This window comes from Ixodes scapularis, unplaced genomic scaffold, assembly GCF_016920785.2.
Source record: "Ixodes scapularis isolate PalLabHiFi unplaced genomic scaffold, ASM1692078v2 ptg000834l_1___fragment_2___debris__unscaffolded, whole genome shotgun sequence".
Lineage (NCBI taxonomy): Eukaryota > Metazoa > Arthropoda > Arachnida > Ixodida > Ixodidae > Ixodes > Ixodes scapularis.
The window spans coordinates 49251-63909 of NW_024610051.1; the positions used below are offsets into that span (position 1 = coordinate 49251).

The 14659-nt window shown below is 46.3% G+C and overlaps 1 pseudogene; it reads left to right on the plus strand.

The window, feature by feature from the left end:
* Nucleotides 1-10981: 10981 nt before the first annotated feature.
* Nucleotides 10982-13240, plus strand: LOC120842847 (annotated as a pseudogene).
* The last annotated feature ends 1419 nt before the right edge of the window (nucleotides 13241-14659 follow it).

The following is a 14659-nucleotide window of genomic DNA, read 5'->3' on the forward strand; positions in this document are numbered from 1 at the left end:
GACCACCCGCCGCAGCGATGCAGGCTTCGAAGGAGCGCAACCTGTGTACTACGCAGTGAGCCGCCGTCGCCCGACGCAGATCGTTCGGCATTCAGGGCTTTCCGCCCCGGGTTCTTCGCTTGTACTTGGAACCGAGTATTATTTCCTGTGCTTGTGTATGTGCACAGTGGCTGGATATGGACCTCATAGAGCAGTTCTTCAGACTCAACAGCGATTCAAAGTTGACGGCGGAAGGGCTTGCGGCAACGCTTTCGGTTGGTGCACGGCTGCGACGACTACACGAATAAATTTTAAGATTGCTGCTAGCAAGGTGGGCCATAGTCGCTTTATGTTGACACGATTTTGAGTGGTACTCCGCGCAAAGGCGAATCTATCGCGTTTCTAATCCACCTTTGTTTTTGTTGTTTTTAGCACGCACGACCGACTGCTAAGCAAATGCTTCTGTACGGATCACGGAGTGAATTTCTTCGGCCTTACATTGCGGAACGCCCAATAAAAAGTCATATTCGTTCAGCAAGAAAACTTCCCTTTCGAGTGACCTTCTGATTGATAATTTCTCCCGTACTTAAGTGCTTTAATAAACACGATCGATTAAGTTTGCTTCCCTAGTTAGGACATTTTTGTGCTACATGCGGCACTAATGCTTGGCACGATGTTTGCCACTGGTGGTATTGTGAATTGGTTTACTTCCAAAGCTAACAGTGTGACAGGTGGGACCATTCAATTTGCTAAAAACGTGATGATATGGGAATTTCGTTGCATAACTAGCGTTTTACGTTTAAGATTGATAAGAAACATGCTCATGTGATGATGCATGTTTACAGCATAAGCTTTGCAGATCCAGAATAGATGTGCTATAGGCTACAGCCTCAAAAGTTTTAATGGACCAAATTGGTGATTACACGGCAATAAATGTTATGGTGAAAAACTGCCCATTGACTCGGTGAGTTTTGATTGTGACCATTGGTGTGCTGTTGGCAAATTAGATAATGGCACACCTTTTCCCTGACCATCTGGCTTCAAGGGGCATTGCATCTAGATGTGCTCAAATATCTTTATTTCAAGGTTCAGTGGATCCCTCTGCATCATTACAGGAAGGCAGTCTCAAGCCACAACAAACAGCAGTGAATATACAATGCATAACAACAGGCACCAGTGCCCAGGCGTATAGTCCGCAGTAATCAGTTTGAGCCTAAAAACGTTTCTGTTTTGTTTAGATAGTTTGCATTTGTTGTATAATCCGCAGGGCCCGATTTCCGTGCCCAGTGCATAGTCCGCCAAGCTGGTGCGTTGTGTCTTCGTGCTTTTTTTCCTGGGTGGCATTTTCTTCAGAAGTTCTTCGGTGAACGCTATTGAGCCTGAAGAACTGCTTTTGAGGCCCATATCTAGCCACGGAGCACACACAAGCACAGAAAATAACGCTCAGTGCCAAGTACAAACGAAGCACCTGGGCGGAAAGCTGTAAATGCCAAACGAGCTGCGTCGGGTGACGGCGACTGACTGCGTTGCGCCCCTTCGACGCCTCCATCGCTGCGGTGGGTGGTCGTAGCTAGTCGTAGCGAGATGATCTTCACTTCAAGCAAGAAATCTTGCCATACCATAGTCAAGATATGTGTGCAAGTGTTCGACGACGTGGGCTCTCTCACGTTGGTGCAGTTGTCATCAAGAAAGGTGCATATCAACAATGTTGCGTGTTTGAGGCTGAAACTATGACGCACACTTATCTAAACCTAAATTTATCGGTCTGCGGCAACAAACATTTTCGTTGACGTTGCTTAGATGATGTAACCATTCAGGCCTCGCATTAAATGGTGTTGCGACTCTTCGGCTGTGTATGAAAACCTATTTTTGCCCTAATAAAAGACATTTCCAAAAGGACATGTGTCTTCTGCTGATACATATCTTCCAATTTACAATGCAGAGGCAAACAGCAAATGAACTGCATACATCTACCACTTAGCATACTCACCTTTGGCATTCATTCTTGAGCACACTCAAATATCAGCTTAGTTTGGTCTTGCTTTAGAAGCTTTGCCCTGTTCTGTAAAAATAAAACAGTTAAAAAAGCTTTACCTTCGTTCTCCTTCTTGCATTTAATTCAGACTTGTTTGTCAGCAGATATCACCGTGGCACATACAACTCGAATGACCGATGAGACTATTGCTATTACAATAAAGCTTTCCACAAGAGCCAAAACGAGGCTTGTATGGGTGCAAAAGCACATAGAAATGAGATTGGCACTTCCGGGAATTGTTTACATTACGCGTAAAAACAGGACGACCGGCGACCAGCTGATCGCAAGATAACACCAAGGATACCGATGTTTCGATACGCAGGATAAAGACCTCAATCGTCCCTTGTATGCTGCAGTTGTCATACTTTCTATCCAACCGCTTTTTTGCTCGATTAACTAGAACAACCGAAGAATTCGCGACACCTTTTAATGTGAGGCCTGAATGGTTACATCATCTAAGCAACGTCAACGAAAATGTTTGTAGCCGCAGACCGATAAGTTTAGTCTTAGATAAAGTACGCGTCATAGTTTCAACGCGCGAACATTGTTGATATGTACCTTTCTTTGGACCCGCGTACATTCGGTTCAACTTGATGACAGCTGCACCAGAAGTGAGAGCTCACGTCGAACACTTGCACACATATCTTGACTCTGGCAAGATTTCTTGCCTTCAACTGGCTTGAAGACTTCGTCTGTAGCATCACGGTAGGTCTTGGTTGAAACGATGATCGTCTCGCACACGGCAATAAACAGAGAACTACACGCTTTGTTTTATTTATACGCTACCGGTCTACGGGCGTCGCAAAACTATCCCCTTCTTGTCCGCCATGTTGGATCAATCGGAGCGCCCCCTATATTCGCTGAAACTCCTCAATACACAGTAAAGTCTCCAAGCGGCGGACGTAGCTACTTGCAAAGGTACGTACGTGCGTTGTCGGCGGTCGGCGGCGTCGGTAGCTTCAACAAGCCGCTAGACAAAAAAAAACAAACAAAAAAAAACGAATGCCGAATTCACATGGATAAATAACTTGAGCAAACTATTTAGAATCGGGCGGTAACTTGCGCCACCTATCGAGATTTCTAGCAGCCTGTTTTAAAAAAAAAGACGAGTCTGTTAACACTGCGAACGACCACGACTACACAGCAACCCTACATACAACGCATGCAACACAGCACACAGCTACACAGCACCGACATGTACACAAACACAACAACCGACACTACGCCCGACACTTCCTACTCGATATCCATTTCTCCCCGCGGCGCATATAAGCTTGGCATGTGCGGGTGAGCTCTTTGGTCGCAGATCATTACAGATTTATAGAAGAATACACAAAACACGGCGCAATGGACAGCCGTGTGTTAGAACTGTTTGCATTTAAAAAGTATGGAGGCAAAATCTATAATGTTAGTCCGTTGCAATAAATAACGATATGTTAACAATAAATCTAAAACCGATCATGAAAAAGTTCAATTTTTTGTTATTTTCTTGCTTGACCAGTGTTATGAGCAGTCCGACTAGCTTGAATCAGATAGGAAAACAAATTATTGGGATTTTGTCATTACGTATACAATAATAAATGAAAATGATCCTTGCGCAAAGCATTTTTTATATATTTTTGTGAAGGACATCCGGACATCCGCCCAACACTTCACTTCCGCTAGTTGCAGCAGTTGCAGTACGGGAGCAGACGCCTTCACTTTTGGGGCGTTTTGATGCAGTTTGTTGTCGTATGTCGTGTCGGTGTCGAGAAGAGCGGTGGGGCTTGGGAGTTTGTGACCGGTGTTATTCGTGAACACTGGTGTGGGGCGTTGATGCGTCTTTTTTTTTATACTGCCACCACCCCGAACTTTGAAGATACACGGGCCCGTAGCAGTGCATTATGCTGAATCGCGAGCTCCTTCTCTGTTGACGTCGCTTTCCTGGTACCACTCGTGGATACTGCAAGCGTTTAAACAGTGTGCACCGTCTCGCCTACATCCCCGGTGACGTACTCGACCTGTTGAAACTTATTGCTTCCGTCATTTTAGAGTACGCAAGGCAGTTATCTCGTTGGTCTGGTTTCGGTTATAAAAGCAAGGCAAAACGCTCGTAGTTCCCGCCCTCAGCACACGTTGGACATCTTCCACACTTTGACACCGGATAACTGAATGAACGAGGATTTACATTCACTTCCGAGGTTACTCTCGCCGCTTCCTCACCGTTGAGCAGCAGGATGAGCTGGCGACAAACCGCGGATGAAAGGCTTGAGCATCAACAGCCCAAGCGCACTCGGTGCCGATGCGGGCGACGCGGGTTTCTGTCAACCGGGAGGCCAGCACAAAACGTGACCATTCCAGCTCTTCGTCATGACACGGTGTTGCAGAGAGCAGGGTAAAATACAGCTACACGGATCACCGAAGCAAACGACTGCTATCTTAAATCTTGGCTTGTGATTGCGCCTTTGTAGTAGATCATCTTATTCGTTTTGCTGGAGAGACGCAAACGACGGGCATAACAAAATCGCTTGCATATTCCGCATATCTCACAAAAGCATTTACCCTGTCACCTTGCGAAAAGCGCGAAACACCGAGTCCGCACCGTCCTAAGCTTCCCGTTTTTTACCTTCTTTAGAGCAGTTTGTACCTGCTAGTAGATATGCCTACTGAAACTGAAACAGGGCAGTGCCAGAGAGAAAGAGACAAAGTTGAGAAAGATTGCTCGCTCTCCAATTTCTCAACTCTCAAGTGATTGTACCATAATAAATGCACCAACGCGTCTTCCAAAATAAAGAAAGAGCACTACGTTCACAACATAAAAAATGGTCTCAGTACATGCATCAGTGGGCAGGTAGGAAACCTTGCCCTAATTTATTCACGCTGCATGATTGGCGCAACAAACTCGTTGCAGGACCGAATCATCTACTCGAGCGGTGTGCGTCAATATGCAAACGCAGTCCAACACGATGCATAAAAAACGGCAGATTTAAGACAACAATCCGGAGTCCATTATTCAATTAAAACAACGTAATTTTGTTGAAAATGCCCGCTGCTTCTTACTCACGGTATGTGTCGGGATACTTCCACAGTTTGAAACGGAACGAAGGAAGATTTACTTTTAAAAACGCTCGCTGCGTCCTCCCGGACCAGCTGGACCGGATCAGCTGACGACGACGGGACTGTACCCGTTGAACCTCCACCACGCAACAAACAATTTGCGCTCCGTGTTAAAAGCGTGGTTCAAACAGACCCGGAATACAAAGCACCGCACCACACACGACGAATGTTTCAGCTCTTTTTCGCATCGCCGGGTTGCACCAAACAGAACGAGATCGCCGAAGTCAACGCCGCGCTGTCGTGAACCTTGGCTTGTGGTTGCGAACTCGTGGACCCTGTGACTCCCTTCGCTTTCAAAGCACACACGACGATTACGAATGCTACTTTCCGTCTTCCAGGAACATCACAGGGGCACTTCTCCGGTCACGTCTTCACTATGTGCTCGCAAACTCCGAAGCTCTATGCGAAGCTTCTCGCGTCCCGTCAAACCAAAACAGTAGCGGCGCCATGCGTACTTGCCAGATTTTCTCCGGTCAAACAAAAACAACGAAAGCCAACCGGCGCTTGCTTCCAGCGTACATCGGCGTTGCGCTTGCGCCGTGGCCAGATCGCTTACAGTTGAAGGTTGAAGCAAAAACGAAACCAACTGCAATGTCACGTGTTCACATCGAGGACACGCTTTTTATATCCATTTTAACTGTTTGGAACGAATAATTAGACCCATGACCTTATTTGTGGTGTCTAAGAAACTGTTATCAGGACCCCTAAACTAAATACAAACATGGGCGACATGAGGGAAGCCGCATTGCCATCGACCAGAAGATGGCGGCGAGCACCGCGAGCACGGTAAGCGCGGGTTTCGCCAACGTCCTGCGACATGGCGCAATTGCTTTTGGTGCATATCTGTCTCCGCGACATGTTTCTTTCCGCGGCATTTGTCTCGACGGTCCTTTCTAAGTGTGGCCCCAAGCATTCCGGTGCTTCGATAGCCGGCAATGCCGCGGTCGTCGCCGGGGGCGATGCGTGTTATCGAGGTCGGCTACACGGTTATGCGTGTATGACCGAACCAAAACACGTTTTTTACAACCTCGCATGATTTCTGAACAAATTATCCGTTACTCATCGTGTAAATTTATGGTAATTTGTGTAAATAGCGTGTTTTTCGCCCCAAATATTCGTCAAATACACGGGACTTGCTAACAGTGTACGGCACCGCCGTGTTGACGACAAAGTTTAACTTCGCCTCGATCCGAAGCGAAGATCTCGAGCTCGAACCACGGCTCTCACAAAGTTCGGGAACGCCACTTTGACGTCAGCGACAACTTCGACAAACGAGGTTTCTTTTTTACACAAACTTCGAAAGGATGTTGAGCGTCAGCAGGTCGCCTAGGAACAATCTGCAAAGCAATAATTTTAGCGTGGCGTAGGGATGTAGAGACGAATGGGCGCTACGTCATCGGCGAAGCCGTTCAATCAGCGGGCTCCTCGCGCCCCTATCGCGCCGCACGCGCGCCTCGATGGACTTTGCTACGATCCGCCTCTCTCAAAGAAATGCGCGTTCGAATGATTGACACCTCGCTCGGCTCGACGTCAGTGTCGCGAGAGTCCAATTAGCGCGTTCCACAAAGTTCGGGCACAAAGTTGTGCTTGACGAGTTTAGCGACCCAGAATACTTCGTCTCACCTCAGCACGGACGCACGTGCTAAAAGCGCTAGCTAATAGTTTTGGATGACGCATCGGCGGGCACACGAGCGCTCGCGGCTACGCAAACACTGACACAGCATCTGCGGTTCATTCTGAGGTGAAACTAGGTAAGTATAGCGCGTGATGCACGTTAACGACCTCAGGTTAGCTGTCGTGCTGCCCTAGCTAGGCGTGTCTCATGTACAGCGTGAACCAGTGTCGCAAATATTGAAAGGCAGACCGACTTCACGCTGAAGAATCTCTCACGAACAATTTGACCTTTGAATCGAGTGTAGACCAACTCATTGCGTGTAAACAAGCACGCGTTCGCACACAAGAGCTCCGCGCACGACGCCGGCATGTACAGTGCTAATCACACTTGTCTATAACGCGCGAGCGTGCGGCTTTCTCTTAGGGAGCCTACATACTCGCCGACTCCGTCTGTAGGGTGGTGTCATCCTTTGACACACCACTCGCCGCCGCCCGCCGCCCACCAGTGTTGCCAGCATCGGTTGCCATGGCCACGAGAAGGCGCCGCGCCATCTTGGTCCCCAGACCGCCCGCTGCCCGCTCGGCGCTCGTCCAGCCAGGCTGGCCAGGCCTAGCTTCGATACTCGCAACGGCGTCGCACCGTGTTCATTCTCCGGCTGTTGCTGGTGTGTTTTGCGGAGTCGTTCGGAGCGAAGAAGTGTGGTAACAAGAGAGGCGTGAGAAGCAGAAATGCCTGGCTGTTCTGTTCCGCAGTGCACGAACCACTGCAGACGGGGCACACGTATGTTCCGCTTCCCGAGTAGTCCTACTCGAAAGAAACGTTGGCTCGCTCAAGTCAAACGAGACCGCTGGGAACCCACTGCAGCTGCTCGTGTCTGCGCCGTGAGTATAAGTTTTGTTGCACCTTGATCGCAAGTGTAAGTGGGATGTTTAGCGTCACTCTGCAAAAAGCGAGCGTCTCCGGTTGCGCGTCGGGAGCACATAAATAACGTCGCGAGTTCCGAGTTCGAGCCTTAGCGGCATTGCAATATCACAGGTTGAGACGGAGCCTGCGTTCTCCGTATCAGGGTTTGCTCGCCGCACGTCGATCTCAGGACGCGCGCGTTGCACACGGGTTTTGAATGCACCGATGAGGGTACCGGGGCATTTCATCGAACGCCGATTCATCGCACGCCGTTTCATCGAATCACTTGACGCTGTTTCATCGAATTTCCCTTTACTGAATTCTGGAGTAATACAATACTTTTTACGTAATCTACTCTCGTCTCTGAAATAGTTTTGGCGCCGGTCAAAATTCACCGGGAATAGAATTACTACACGGTCAATTTTTTGTCCACCTAAACGTTGACTACTGAATCATAGAAGGTAGCTATCATATCAGAACTTGAGTGGATACGCGACTTATGCTTTTCTGGCGAGGTAGGCGGAGTTTCTCGGCCACACACTTTTTCCCACTTCATCTGTCTATTTATTGCCTTTCACCGCAGTAAAAGTGCCTTTCACTGCGTGAAACGCACTTTCTTAAGAGGGAAACAGCTATTCTCTGCAGCACCTTTTTTATTTTGTATTTGTCGATTTACCTGTGTTTTCATTTTATCCTAGGAGAATTGCTTTCTTTTTAAGAACATATATGTTCTTAAAAACGACGAGTCTCCCCTTTTCGTTAATTTATTGGAACCGACAGAATTGTGGACTTGTCCGATCTTTGACACATCCCCGTATCATGGGACACGGAGACAAGCTGCTTCAAGGACGGCTTCGTCTTGAAGCAGAATCTATCACTGCACCTGATGATCACAGCTTTAAAAATGTTCGTTAGTGCTCCCGTTTCTTATTGGCCTCATTAACGGAGGTCATCATTTATTAAAAAAAAAAATAGAAGGTGACGAAAAAGATTTCTTTTTTTATATATGTATAAGTTTATAAATTATAATAAATATTAAAACACTGCTATCCTCCCGGCGCTAAAAGAAAAAAAAATATTTCCTAGATGTAGAATTCCTACTGCTCAAGCAGGTGGCGTTCGATGAAACGGCGTTCGATAAAACTGCGCTTGATAAAACTGCTTCGATAAAACGGTGTTTTATGAAATGGCGTTCAAAGAAATATCCGGACCCACACCGATGAGTACTATCAAGTTTGTTCGGGAAACAAAAATACAAGCTTCGTTTACCAAGCTGCTGCAAACAACGGTTTGGCTCAGGATTTATATTAAAAAACAAGGGTTTTGAAAACATTTTGATAAGGACCTAGTTTTTGCTTACTCGATTTTTCTCGACTTGTTCAGCTTCCAAAAATATTTCTTGAACACATTTTTCGCAAGCCTCTTCACCACGTAGTTGTTCGTTCACAGGATTAAATTTTTATTATTGATTTCAAATCGAGAAATTAAAACATCCCTAAAATTACGTAGTTTTCAGTAATTTGATTAAGTCCCGTATGCAGGTGTGTATTGGATACATTGATCCAGTAATGCCTCTTCTGTTTTTTCGTTTGGCTAACGCTTGACTAGCGAAGCAACAGCAGACCTCACATAACAACTGTGAGTGTGTTAAAAAAATTTAGTTGGTGATGGAGTTCACTCCTAATTCTGTTTATAGTGTTAGTCAACTAAACAAGCAGGCACAGTGCTGTCTTTGGAGTATTTGCTAACTAATTTAAAATTCACTTTTTTTTAGGCTCATTTTGAGGACAGCAGTTTCGAACAAAACCGGCAGGACGGGTTGAAAAAACTGAGGCCAGATGCTGTTCCAACACTTTTTCCTTATCGTGGTAAGTTTTAATATTGTGTAAGCATGTTCATAGGTCTATTTGAGTGGACTTCTGAACTTCCAAGGGTTTATTTTTGTGTAATATCTTAAAACTATTCTTTCCCAGCATTTTCTTGTTACACAATGCATGCTTAATGTAACATTCTCTCTGAACTACAGTCTTATATTCTCGTCTTTTGTAGACTTCGTAAAAAGAAATACAGACAGACTAGTTCTCACAGTACCAAGATCGTTAATTGTTAAACAGTTTGAACAACTAGACGTGATGCGCAAACAGTTTGGGTCCGCAACCTCTAAAGCGTTTGAATGCCGCCTGGCAACACTCTATTATTTATTTCATAGCATTCTATCTAGTACCTAAGGACTGATAAAGAAAACCTGTATATTTTTAATATTGTGTTTTTTTCAGTCTCTTAAAAATGCATATGCATTAATACTAATGTATATATGTTTATTGACTTTTTACAGCCATCCCAAAACACAGAAAGGCCCCCAAAAAGCGTGCTCAGGGATCAACAGCCATTCCATCACCACCAACTCTACATGGCAGCACAAGCGACGCGAGCCGTGCTGCTTCACCTATGCGTGCTTGTACAGTGATGGCTACCCCACTGCCAGAAGCTCTCGACGTCACTGCCACAGAAACTGCTCAGTCCAAGCGTGCGTGTGCAGCAACAGCTGTTCCATTGCCGTTAACCTTTGACGACAGTGTAACCACCAAGGACAATGCTCCTCGATCAAAGCGTATTTGTGCAGCGGCAGACATTCCACTGCAACTTGCTCTCGCCGACATTACAAGCAACATAAACAACGCTGCTCAGTTCAGGTATGCTTGTGCAGCAACAGCCATTTCCTTGCCACTAGCTCTCGACATCTCTGCAAGCAGCACAGACAACGCCCCAGCCAAGCGTGCCTGTGCAGTGACGATTGTTTCAATGAAATCAGCCCCCGACGAGAGCGCAACCACTACGAACAGTGGGTCCGATACTTGCTGCTCATCGGCAGCCTTTTTACGGCAACCAGTTCTCGACAACAGTGCAAGCGACATGGACAATGCTGCTCAGTCCGAGTATGCTTCTGCAGTGACAGCCGTCCGTCAGCCACTAGCTTTTGATATCTCTGCAAGCAACACAGAAAATGCTTTATTCATGCAGGATTGTACAGCGACAGCCGTTTCACTGCCCTTAGCCCCAAACGACAGTGCAAGTACCACAGACAATGCTCCTCGGTCAAAGCATACTTGCGCAGTGACAACCGTCCCACGGCAACAACCACCTCTCGACAATGGAGAATGTGACCCGGACCACCATGCTCGATCTCCCCTTTTCATTACCCCAGAGCCCAGGTCTGAGCTTGTTTGTTCTATTGCATTGGAACAACCCGGTGGTTTTCCAGTTCCAATTGTTCAGGTGCTGAAGGAAAAATTGCAGCCTGAAGTCGGGTCTTCAGAAGGACTAACAAGCTCGTCCGCTGTTTTCACGTTTGGAAGTAGTACCACCCAAAGTATGTTACTGATGCATCGCCAAAACTCCGAGCTTCGAAAGAAAAACTCCGATCTAGCCCGGAAGTACCGAACCTTGCAAAGGCTCCATGATGAAGCCAAATCAAGACTGCGAAGTCTCACAAAAAAACTGACATCAGCTCAGAAAGAAATAAGTGCTTTGAAAAGTTCAAGATTTCTGAACACAGGCCAAACAAAGGCTTTGACTGTGAAATCAATGAAGGGACATAAGTGGTCAGAGAAGACTATTCGAGTTGCCCTTCAAATCAAGCACGCATGCGGTACATCAGGGTATGAACTGCTGAGGTCCCTGTCATATCCGCTACCCTCGAACAGAACGTTGATTCGGAGACTCCAACACATTAAGTTTCTGCCTGGGGCTCTTGACGAAGTTTTTGAAGTGCTAAAGCGGAAAGTGCAGACTATGGAAGACATAGAGAAAGACTGTGTTCTCTTTATGGATGAGATGGAGATTAGTCAGGGATTTGACCACGACAGTTCGCTGGATCGTATTTTTGGAACCACCACACTCCCAGAATCCCGTGTGAATCTTGCGAACCATGCCCTTGTGTTTATGGTTGGGGGATTAAACACGCGGTGGAAGCAAGTGATTGCATACCACTTCACTGGACGATCAACTGACGAAAGTGCTTTGAAGGAGCTTGTCTTTCATCTCATTGAACTATGTTTCAACATCTCTCTTGAGGTGCTCATAGTTACAAGTGACATGGGATCAGCAAACCGTGCTGTGTGGCGTCTGCTCAACTTTTCAAATCACAGGCACTCTGAGACAGTGTGTTCTGTCCCACACCCACACCTCGACGGGAGACAGCTCTATTTCATGGCTGATCCAGCGCATGTTTTAAAAAATATTCGTGCCCAACTGCTTCGTTCAGAGACCTTGACTTTAGGAGAAGAGACTCTGAGAGAGCACAACCTCCCAGGAGGGACCGTGGACATACCATGTTGAAGCTGTTCTTGCACACGATGCAAACAATGAACTCAAAATCGCCAACAGGCTTTCTGGCATTCACGCCAGCAATGGACATTTCACAAAAATGAAAGTGAGCATTGCTGTGCAATTGTTCCGTGAGGCTCCTCCCGCAATCCGCTACCTAATTCAGCAAAAAGTCTTGCCGCCTGAAGCTGAGGCAACAGCCTGGTTCTTTGATTTAGTGACTAGGTGGTACACCTTGATGTCGTCACGTCACCCAATGGTCGCTCTGAGTCATTTTGATGCTGCAAAGCACACGGAAGCACTCGGGACTTTGGACCTGGCAATCACCACCTTCTGTCGGATGGACATGGGAGCAACAGCTCATTGGAAACCGTCGCAGGCCGGGCTTCTTGTTTCTACCACTGTCGTTCTGCGCCTGTCTGACGAACTTCTGAACAGGCACAACTACAAGTACCTTCTCACGGGCAGGTTGAGCCAGGACTGCCTTGAGAATATTTTCTCTGTGCTGCGACTCAGAAAACCCGTGCCAAGTGCATATGACATTAAGTGTGCTTTGAAGTTGATCTGTGTCAGTCAATTTCTCTTCACCCCGACATCTTCCAGCTACAATGTTGATGACAGCATGCACCTGGCTGACCTGCTTGATCCAGCCCTCAAGAAGCAGGTGCAAGATGTCAACCAAGAGTCTGAAGAGCTGGAGAACCTGTTCGTGTGTGAACTAACTGCAGTCGAGTGCGACATTCTGGCCTACCTGGGAGGTTTTATTCTTAGGTTTGTCAAGAAGTCTATTGGCAACTGTGAGGACTGCGAAGGTGTCCTAGTGTCGGATGGTAATGATACGCACAGCAGTTTGATTCATTTGAAAGAGTATGTCAAAGGTGCTGGGAACCTTGTCTACCCCAGCCAAGCTGTGATGAGTGTCCTAGCTGATAGAGTGCGAAGAGAACATCAAGGCTTTTACCCAACTAGACGCCATCTTGACGCTCACTATTCTGCCACTATTCTGGAGTTCATGCGCAAATCTGTAACATTGGAGTTAGGGTGCTGTGACATACACAAAGCTTGTGTGGAGAAGATTCTTCTTGAAAAGTATGTCAGAACAAGAATCAGGATTCACCTGCGACAGCAGTACGCACAGGAAGTAAACGGAGCGTCGAGCAAGACATGTGCTGCGGCAAACTTGAATTAACCGCTGAATGGTGTGTTTTATCACGAAGAGTACTTCTCAATTCAGTGATATTGTGATTTATTGGTACATGTTGTCACCAGTGAGTGATGAATTTGCTTTCTTGTAGATATTATTTGGTCTTTTGCCTATACTCTTATTTTATGCTCTTATTATTGTCTGCTGTCCTACTTCAGAACATGTGTGTCACGTGATTTGTGCCCTGCACGTCTTCCTAAGTATTAAATGTTCAGTAAGTTTCATCAATGTAGCAGGCTGCGTTCATTCACACTGCACTACACTTTTAGCACGAACACGCCACCAGCGCTTTTTCTCATTTTGCTCGAATAGTGGATTAAGAGATGCAAATTTTTGTCGCATAAGTTGATGCCCGAATGAGCCTTTTCCACTACATAAGTAGCTTTGGTGATATCATTTTTTTGTAAAAGTTGAACAGTGAAAACCGGGTATTGCTTCTTTACGCTAACAATGTCATGCTGTGGACGTTGTCTTTTTTAACGTGACACATTCTTTGGCTAGTTCTAGATTTCATGAAGCCAGATTTGCGAATGTTTATCAGCTTTTCTAGCTTTCTTAGTTCCCTCTCATACTGACTCGTTCACCGGCACAAAGGGAATCTTTTTCCTACTGCTGAGCAAAATGATAATGGTAAGGTCAATGACAGGACAAGAACCGGCCCCTAGTCATCTTTTCTGATGACCAGCATCCAGCACGTGCTTATTGCCTTCTGTCCTGTTCTGGCTGCACGTGTTCACGCTCAAACTTCACGAGATGCGAAGAGTTATCGAAGGTCGGGAATCTCATGCTAGAGGAATGATCAGTGGTGTAGCTACGCCATCCGGCGCCCGGGGCCCTTATGTCTTTTGTCCTTACCCTCCACTCCCCCCCCCCCCCCCTCTTCCCTATTGACTCCCTGAGATCGCAACCTACCGGTAAAGCGGGGCGGGGCTGGGGGTGCTGGGTGCTGCCAGAGGTGCAGTGGCGTAGCCACAAAATATTTTCGGAGGGTGTTTGAAGGAGCTGGTCACATCCCACAAACAATATAAATAAATAAATATATATATATATATATATATATATATATAACGAAGTAAAAGTAAAATTGGGGGGGGGGGGGTTCTGGCACCTGAACACCCCCCTTGGCTACGCGCTTGCAGAGGTGGCACCCCCCTCCCCCAATAACCGTCCCCCTTGACCCCCCCACCTCTGCTACAACACTGGGAATGATCGTGACTGAAAAGCCCCTTTAACGTTTTTGTCCTAGTCAATTAGCTCTTCACCAGAACAGGTCGCAAAATTCAGGGACTTGAAGAATTCATTGGCAACTTTCCTCCAAATATGTCATATTAGTCAAATCTTTTTATTAAAATTTCAAGTCTAATAAAAAAAAACTAAGAAAAATGCATTTTCATTTTTTACTCCAATTTGCAACTGTAAACTGTAATGGGAAAATGTGGACATAAAGGTTATTTTAGGAGAGTTGCTGCCTTTTTTATGAGCAATTTTAGTTGCATACGAC